Here is a 10,000-nt window from a genome sequence, read left to right as displayed (position 1 = left end):
AGGTTTGGTCCGTGTTTTTGAGTACTCTTGTCCATGATTTTCGTGTGCTTCTAGAGGTTTGGTCCGATTTTCAGTACTCTTGTCCATGCTTTCACATGCTCTGATAGGTAGGTTCGTTCTCAGTTATCCCTGTGTTCATGGTTTTCGTGTGCTTCCATAGGTTTGGTCCGTGTTTTTGAGTACTCTTGTCCATGATTTTCGTGTGCTTCTTGAGGTTTGGTCCGATTTTCAGTACTCTTGTCCATGCTTTCACATGCTCTGATAGGTAGGTTCGTTCTCAGTTATCCCTGTGTTCATGGTTTTCGTGTGCTTCGATAGGTTTGGTCCGTGTTTTTGAGTACTCTTGTCCATGATTTTCGTGTGCTTCTAGAGGTTTGGTCCGATTTTCAGTACTCTTGTCCATGACTTTCGTTTGCTTCGATTCGTTCACTCCATTACTCTTGTCTGTGGTTTTCGTTTGCTTCGATACGTTCACTCCATTACTCTTGTCTTTGGTTTTCGTTTGCTTCGATTCGTTCACTCTATTACTCTTGTCTGTGGTTTTCGTTTGCTTCGATTCGTTCACTCTATTACTCTTGTCTGTGGTTTTCGTTTGCTTCGATTCGTTCAGTCCATTACTCTTGTATGTGATTTTCGTTTGCTTCGATTTGTTCAGTCCATTACTCTTGTGTGTGGTTTTCGTTTGCTTCGAGTCGTTCAGTCCATTACCCTTGTCTATGATTTTCGTTTGCTTCGATTTGTTCAGTCCAATACTTACCCTTGTCTATGATTTTCGCTCTAGCCCAGTCGCCCTGCGCTCTGGAAATCACATTCCAACTCTATCACCGATAGCGCTCACACCTTGGAAACCACATTTCACCCGGGGAACCTTAGGGTGGATTTTGAGCCTTTCGGGATTGCGAAACCATCATTTAACACTCTAAACTTAATTTCCGCAATCCCAGACGCACTTTCCATATGGTCTCCAAAAATGCGTGTGAGCTGACCTGGTCCCTTATAATAGGCAATGAACACGATTTTGGCAAAATATTTTTTTCAAAATTTTTTGACTCACCGGGTAAAATCGAATTTACTTGGGAAAAATGTTCTAGCAGGGGCCCTCCCATACAAATTTTTTTCTTCTCAAAAATGATTTTCGTTTCACTTTTCATACTCAGGGGAGTCTAAAATTGATGTTTTGAGTCACCGTGAAAAAAAAATTTTTTTGACCCGAGCTTGTGTCGGCGACCCAAAATCGACGCACTTGGGAAATATGTTCTAGCAGGGGCCCTCCCATACAAAAATTTTTTCTTCTCAAAAATGATTTTCGTTTCACTTTTCATACTCAGGGGAGTCTAAAATTGATGTTTTGAGTCACCGTGAAAAAAAAATTTTTTTGACCCGAGCTTGTGTCGGCGACCCAAAATCGACGCACTTGGGAAATATGTTCTAGCAGGGGCCCTCCCATACAAAAATTTTTTCTTCTCAAAAATGATTTTCGTTTCACTTTTCATACTCAGGGGAGTCTAAAATTGATGTTTTGAGTCACCGTGAAAAAAAAATTTTTTTGACCCGAGCTTGTGTCGGCGACCCAAAATCGACGCACTTGGGAAATATGTTCTAGCAGGGGCCCTCCCATACAAAAATTTTTTCTTCTCAAAAATGATTTTCGTTTCACTTTTCATACTCAGGGGAGTCTAAAATTGATGTTTTGAGTCACCGTGAAAAAAAAATTTTTTTGACCCGAGCTTGTGTCGGCGACCCAAAATCGACGCACTTGGGAAAAATGTTCTAGCAGGGGCCCTCCCATACAAAAATTTTTTCTTCTCAAAAATGATTTTCGTTTCACTTTTCATACTCAGGGGAGTCTAAAATTGATGTTTTGAGTCACGGTGAAAAAAAATTTTTTTTTGACTCACCGGGTAAAATGGTCGCACTTGGGAAAAATGTTCTAGCAGGGGCCCTCCCATACAAAAAATTTTTATTTCTCAAATCGATCCGTGGTTTCACTTTTCATACTCTAGGGCCCAATTGCTTCAACTTTGGAAAATATTTTCGATGATGAAAAATTTTCACCTTCGACGTCCATCGACCACTCGACCCGAACTTGGTACTTTTGTATGGAGGTACCCGAGTGGTGACTTTTTCATACAAAAATTTTTATTTCTCAAATCGATCCGTGGTTTCACTTTTCATACTCTAGGGCCCAATTGCTTCAACTTTGGAAAAAATTTTCGATGATGAAAAATTTTCACCTTCGACGTCCATCGACCACTCGACCCGAACTTGGTACTTTTGTATGGAGGTACCCGAGTGGTGACTTTTTCATACAAAAATTTTTATTTCTCAAATCGATCCGTGGTTTCACTTTTCATACTCTAGGGCCCAATTGCTTCAACTTTGGAAAAAATTTTCGATGATGAAAAATTTTCACCTTCGACGTCCATCGACCACTCGACCCGAACTTGGTACTTTTGTATGGAGGTACCCGAGTGGTGACTTTTTCATACAAAAATTTTTATTTCTCAAATCGATCCGTGGTTTCACTTTTCATACTCTAGGGCCCAATTGCTTCAACTTTGGAAAAATTTTCGATGATGAAAAATTTTCACCTTCGACGTCCATCGACCACTCGACCCGAACTTGGTACTTTTGTATGGAGGTACCCGAGTGGTGACTTTTTCATACAAAAATTTTTATTTCTCAAATCGATCCGTGGTTTCACTTTTCATACTCTAGGGCCCAAATGCTTCAACTTTGGAAAAAATTTTCGATGATGAAAAATTTTCACCTTCGACGTCCATCGACCACTCGACCCGAACTTGGTACTTTTGTATGGAGGTACCCGAGTGGTGACTTTTTCATACAAAAATTTTTATTTCTCAAATCGATCCGTGGTTTCACTTTTCATACTCTAGGGCCCAAATGCTTCAACTTTGGAAAAAATTTTCGATGATGAAAAATTTTCACCTTCGACGTCCATCGACCACTCGACCCGAACTTGGTACTTTTGTATGGAGGTACCCGAGTGGTGACTTTTTCATACAAAAATTTTTTTGCGAATACGTGTTCGTTCGCGATCATTAAGGCCATGAACAACAAGTCCGCTGCGATAGAAATAGTGCATTGTAGTTACTCGACGAGAAAAAAAATCGGGACTTAGAAAAATTTTTGAAAGTCAAATCGTATTGACTTCCAACAGCACCAGATAATAAACACACATCGCCTGTTGCACCACAGATCGCATTTGACTTAACAAATCGCCTGTTGGTACGCACATCACCATCGACTTTACCAATCGCGTTTCGCACCGCTAATCCCACTTGGCGTGGAGCCACGCACATAATGTTGCGAGGAGAGTATTAATCGGGACTTAGCGTTTTAAGCTCGCGAACACTCCACTATGGGAGTGCACGCAAGCACCAACTGTACACACACAACACAACAATCACTCTCGCGAACACTCCATTCCCAAAGTGAACGCGAGCACCAGCAAGCATGGGTCGCCTGAGAGGATCGATGCGAACGCATCTCTACAACTCGCAGCTCCCAGCCTGTAGTCCCGTCGTTTGCGGGCGGTCGAAGGTGTCGAAACTAGTTGTATCCACGGTCGACGGAAACACAGCCACCAGGGTTCCCTGTGGTAAGGTACTTCCACGTGCAGCGTGCTCCCGCCCGTTGCGGCTCAGTCTAGTGCTATAGCGGGGATGAGACGTCAGTGTGCGCGGGGCAGCACCGACGGATCTCGGAGGGTTGTTAAGCCCGCTAGCTTCCGATCACCTAATGGGTTTGAGAAGCGCTATCAGCTCGGATTGGATACGACCTTAGAGGCGTTCAGGCATAATCCAGCGGACGTAGCGTCATACCAAAGTCCGGTCGAACTAGTATTGAGCCAGTGGTCCGTACCTGTGGTTCCTCTCGTACTGCACAGGAATTCCGTTAAGATAGCGGCAAACAGCACACACCAGTAGGGTAAAACTAACCTGTCTCACGACGGTCTAAACCCAGCTCACGTTCCCTTGAAAGGGTGAACAATCCTACGCTTGGTGAATTTTGCTTCACAATGATAGGAAGAGCCGACATCGAAGGATCAAAAAGCCACGTCGCTATGAACGCTTGGCGGCCACAAGCCAGTTATCCCTGTGTAGTTGCGATCCACACTTCGAGGCGAACGGACGTGCTTCAGTGCTGCTCCCGCTAAGCATTGTGTGTGTGTGTAAGGTGTAAAGCGAATAAAGTGTGATATTGACCCCGGACGGCCAGCTAGGACATTGATTTCACGTAGCCGACCCCCGATTCTGATTGCGGACCTTCCACCCAAGTTTCACCCCCCTACCTGCAAAGGGGGGGGACTTTTTCGTGAACCAGTTTTTCGGCCATTATAAGGTGGTCAGTGCTTGGATTGCTTTGAACGATATGTCAACGGACGCGTCTTTGCGAGACGCATCCACAGACACCAAATTTGTGCGTGTGCGTGAGCTAGACCGGAAGTAGCAGTGAAAAAACTAAAAAAACTACTGGCGCTTTTGCAGTGTACGGCTCTTTTGCCCCCCCAGAAGTGCGTGAATCGCGTTAAAAGTATTGCAGAACTTCAACTGAGAACTGCGCAATTCGATAGAGTGGTCTACTGTTCCTGTGCGACAAATACTCGCGGAGTTATAAGCGTGCAAAATCGGAGGTCTAGTGTCATTTTCATCGGCACGTGGCGGTACGGCACAACATTTCGCACGCGCGTGGCTCTATGTGGGGGCACCTTGTGTGTGTAAGAAGGCTGAGATCAGGAAATCGCGAATAACGGGCGAACCGTTTGAGCTAGGGTTTTGATTTCACGTAGCCGACCTTCGATTTTGGTTGTGCACCCCCCACCCAAGTTTCACCCCCCTACCTGCAAAGGGGGGGGACTTTTTCGTGCACCAGTTTTTCCGCGTTTAAAAATCGAATAGTGACTAGATTTTCTCGAGCGATACGTCAACGGACGCGTCTTCGCGAGACGCATCCACAGACACCAAATTTGTGCGTGTGAGTGAGCTAGACCGGAAGTAGCAGTGAAAAAACAAAAAAAACTACTGGCGCTTTTGCAGTGTACGGCTCTTTTGCCCCCCCAGAAGTGCGTGAATCGCGTTAAAAGTATTGCAGAACTTTAATTGAGAACTGTGCGATTCGATAGAGTGGTCTACCGTTTCTGTGCAACAAATACTCGCGGAGTTATAAGCGTGCAAAATCGGAGATCTAGTGCCATTTTCATCGGCGTGTGGAGGCAACATTACGCACGCGCGTGGCTCTATGTGGGGGCACCTTGTGTGTGTAAGAAGGCTGAGATCAGGAAATCGCGAATAACGGGCGAACCGTTTGAGCTAGGGTTTTGATTTCACGTAGCCGACCTTCGATTTTGGTTGTGCACCCCCCACCCAAGTTTCACCCCCCTACCTGCAAAGGGGGGGGACTTTTTCGTGCACCAGTTTTTCCGCGTTTAAAAATCGAATAGTGACTAGATTTTCTCGAGCGATACGTCAACGGACGCGTCTTCGCGAGACGCATCCACAGACACCAAATTTGTGCGTGTGAGTGAGCTAGACCGGAAGTAGCAGTGAAAAAACAAAAAAAACTACTGGCGCTTTTGCAGTGTACGGCTCTTTTGCCCCCCCAGAAGTGCGTGAATCGCGTTAAAAGTATTGCAGAACTTCAACTGAGAACTGCGCGATTCGATAGAGTGGTCTACCGTTTCTGTGCGACAAATACTCGCGGAGTTATAAGCGTGCAAAATCGGAGGTCTAGTGTCATTTTCATCGGCACGTGGCGGTACGGCACAACATTTCGCACGCGCGTGGCTCTATGTGGGGGCACCTTGTGTGTGTAAGAAGGCTGAGATCAGGAAATCACGAATAACGGGCGAACCGTTTGAGCTAGGGTTTTGATTTCACGTAGCCGACCTTCGATTTTGGTTGTGCACCCCCCACCCAAGTTTCACCCCCCTACCTGCAAAGGGGGGGGACTTTTTCGTGAACCAGTTTTTCCGCGTTTAAAAATCGAATAGTGACTGGATTTTCTCGAGCGATACGTCAACGGACGCGTCTTCGCAAGACGCATCCACAGACACCAAATTTGTGCGTGTGCGTGAGCTACACCGGAAGTAGCAGTGAATAAACTAAAAAAACTACTGGCGCTTTTGCAGTGTACGGCTCTTTTGCCCCCCCAGAAGTGCGTGAATCGCGTTAAAAGTACTGCAGAACTTTAATTGAGAACTGTGCGATTCGATAGAGTGGTCTACCGTTTCTGTGCAACAAATACTCGCGGAGTTATAAGCGTGCAAAATCGGAGATCTAGTGCCATTTTCATCGGCGTGTGGAGGCAACATTACGCACGCGCGTGGCTCTATGTGGGGGCACCTTGTGTGTGTAAGAAGGCTGAGATCAGGAAATCGCGAATAACGGGCGAACCGTTTGAGCTAGGGTTTTGATTTCACGTAGCCGACCTTCGATTTTGGTTGTGCACCCCCCACCCAAGTTTCACCCCCCTACCTGCAAAGGGGGGGGACTTTTTCGTGCACCAGTTTTTCCGCGTTTAAAAATCGAATAGTGACTGGATTTTCTCGAGCGATACGTCAACGGACGCGTCTTCGCGAGACGCATCCACAGACACCAAATTTGTGCGTGTGCGTGTGTCATACCGGAAGTGGCAGTGGTTTTAGTACATTATGCAAAATTTTTGTACTAAACCGGGTTTTAGTACAAACGCGATTCGACGGACGATATAAATTCCCGTCGATAGAGACCTCGGACGTGTGAATGTGTCGTAACTTCGTGGAGTTATAGCGTTTCGAAAAGTTCGATAAGTAGTTTGATAAAAGTTATCGAACTCCAAAACCGAGTTATCGGACTTTCAATCTGCGATAACTCGAGCGTCCTTTGTGCTAGAGACACGTGCGGGGTATCGGGAGAAAGGTCGTCGGATTGGGCGTCCGATGGTGTCCACCCCGCTGACCCGCTACTCACCCCCTTCCACCCCGGAAGGAAAAACCACTTTTGTGAGCTGGTTTTTGCAGTAGGACACCAGTGAGGGGTATCGTTGGAAAGGTCTGAAGGAGGGGCGTCGAGTCGTCACACTCCGCCCACTTTCCACCCACCCCTACCCCCATCCTGGGGGAACACCAAACTCAACCATGGCATCGAATTTGCGGTCAAGGGCAGCATCGACGGACAGCCGAGCACCGGTGGGCTCGAAGCCAGTCGTAGTGCTGAGCAAAGTCATGGAAAGGCAGACCACAGCCACGAGAGGTGCTGCTCGCATGAGTGGAGTTGGCACGGCCACAGCAACAGCGTCGACAGTGCAAATGGAGAGGCTTATTGAGCGCTTGGAGGACCAGCTGGCCCTCCTCCGCGCACAACTGACGGAACAGGCGGAGCAGTTCCGCAAAGACCTCGCGGCGATGCAGGAGAGCCATCGCCAGGAGGTGCAGTACCTGCGGGAGGAGAACCGCAGGGAACGCGAGGCGTCGAATGGTCTGCTGGCACAGCTAGTGTCTGTACAGCAGCAACAGCAGCAGCAGCAGCAGCAGCAACAGCAGCGGCAGAAGCAGGCAGTGGGTGCGGTGACGGCTACGGTGTTGCCGTCTCCGGACCAGGAAGGCGGCTCCTGGGCCGAGGTGGTGCGCCGTAAGCCGGCACGCCAGCAGCCGGCCCAGCAGCAACGGCAGGAGCAGCAGCAGCGGCAGCAACAGCAGCAACAGCAGCAGCAGCGGCAACAAACGCAGCAGGGGGGGTCTTATCGCCCTCCGCAAATGCGCCAACCGCAGCAGCAGCGTCAGCAGCAGCAGTGGCAGCTGAAGGGCCAGCTGTTGCATAACCGCAACCAGCAGCAGCCACATCATCAGCAGCAGCCGCGACAACAACAACAGCAGCAGCTACATCGTCGTCCGACGCGACGCAGTGTGCGTCCGGACACTATTGAAGTCGCACCGGCTGAGGGAGTAACCTGGACGCAGGTATACCTGAAGCTGCGAACGGATTCGGAACTGGAGGAGGTCCGCACGGACATTGGGATGGGTCGACGTACGGCTCAAGGCCACCTTCGCGTCCCCATCAAACGGACCGCTGACAGCGAGGCGCTCGCTTCTAAGATTCAGGGCGTCCTTGGAGACATGGGAGTAGCTCGAGTACTCACAGACATGGGAGAGGTCCTGGTTACCCACGTCGATTCGCTGGCCACCGTCGACGACGTGAAGGAAGCGATCCGGGCCAAACTCGGGGTGGCACCGGGCATCACCTTCGTCGACGTCTGGGAGCTGAGCGACGGGACGAAACGCGCTCGTGTCCGCCTCCCGCTAGTGAAAGCGCAGCTTTTACACGAGGTGAGGCTGCCACTGTGCCAGTGCATCAGCACGGCACGTGAAGTCCCCCGTCGCCCTGTCAGCCAGCGCCGTTGCTTGCGCTGCTTCGACATCGGCCACATCGTGCGCGACTGTCGGAGCGAGACGGATCACAGTGGGAAGTGCTTCCGCTGTGGCACCGCTGGTCATCTGGCGAAGGATTGCTCCTCGGAGGCTAAGTGCCTCAAGTGTGGTGGCCCGCACAGCATCGGCCACGCAAGTTGTGGACAGCCGCCAGCATCATGCGAGTGAAGCAGCAGCTGCGTGTGTTGCAGGCTAACCTGGGCGGTGGACGCACTGCCCAGGACTTCGTCCTGCAATCCGCTCGGACGGAGCGGATCGACGTGTTGCTGCTCTCGGAGGTGTACCGGCCTCCAGAGAACAACGGAACGTGGTCAGTCGACTCGTCGGGGGGAGTAGCCGTGGTGGCTACCGGAGCGCACCCCATCCAGCGTGTGTGGCGCAGCCCAACGCCTGGATTGGTAGCCGCCCAGATCGGCGGCATTGTGTTTGTGAGCTGCTATGCTCCCCCCCGCCTCACCATCGGCGAGTTCGAGCACTTCCTGGAGGCTCTGGAGCTGGAGGCGCTTCCCCACCCTCACGTCGTCGTAGCAGGCGATTTTAACGCCTGGCACGAGGAGTGGGGAAGCGAACGCAACACAGTGCGTGGCGAGGAGCTGCTGTCCACCATCCAGCAGCTCGGGTTGAGGATTCTCAACCGAGGTACAACCCCAACGTTCGTCGGGAACGGCGTTGCCACTCCCAGTGTTGTCGATGTGTCGTTCGCGAGCGAGTCTATCGCTCGACCCGACACCTGGGCAGTGGCTCCCGACTCGTTGGCGCGGTTTTACACGGCGTCCGACCACCGGTACATCCTCTTCACCGTCGGGCCGTCCTCCTCGCCCCAGCACCACACCGAGCGGCATCAGCAGCGACAGCAGCAGCAGCAGCACCACCACCATCGGCGGCAGCAGCAGCAGCAACATCGACACCAGCGGAGCAACCATCAGCCCGTCTCCCATCGCCAGGGCAGGAGATGGAAGGCCTCGCAGTTCTCGGCCGAGGCGTTCCGGGTGGCACTGCGAGCGGCGAGCTTCGAGGAGCGAGCGGTCAGCCAAGAGGGCATGGTCGATGCCATCTTCGAGGCATGCGACGAAACGATGGCGCGGGTCACCACGTCGCATCGTGACCCCCATCGAGCCCTCTTTTGGTGGACACCGGAGCTCACGCGCCTCCGCGAGGAGTGTGCAGCCGCTCGCGACCGGATGGTCGCCACGGTCGACCTGCAAGAGCGCAGCCTTGCAGCAGCGCACCACCGAACTGCGAGGCGGGCGATGGAGAAGGCGATCCGGGCCAGCAAACGGGCAGAGTTTGATAACCTCATCCGACTCGCGGAGGACAATGAGTTCGGGGCAGGTTACCGTGCTGTCATGTCGCGGCTTCGTGGCAGCTACGTGCCACCGGAGACAGACAGGGAGGAGCTGCAGCGCATCTCCGGGGACCTGTTCCCGACTCATCCGCCTGTCGACTGGCCGGCAGAGGAGGACTCCGCGGACGGGCAGTCGCTGACGCCTGTCACCACGAGCGAGCTGCTGGACATCGTGGGGAGCATGGCCAACCGGAAGGCGCCGGGTTTGGACGGGATCCCCAATGCAG

Source organism: Anopheles moucheti (genome assembly GCF_943734755.1).
Source record: "Anopheles moucheti chromosome X unlocalized genomic scaffold, idAnoMoucSN_F20_07 X_unloc_12, whole genome shotgun sequence".
Taxonomy (NCBI): domain Eukaryota; kingdom Metazoa; phylum Arthropoda; class Insecta; order Diptera; family Culicidae; genus Anopheles; species Anopheles moucheti.
Note: the sequence above shows the minus strand (reverse complement) of the source record.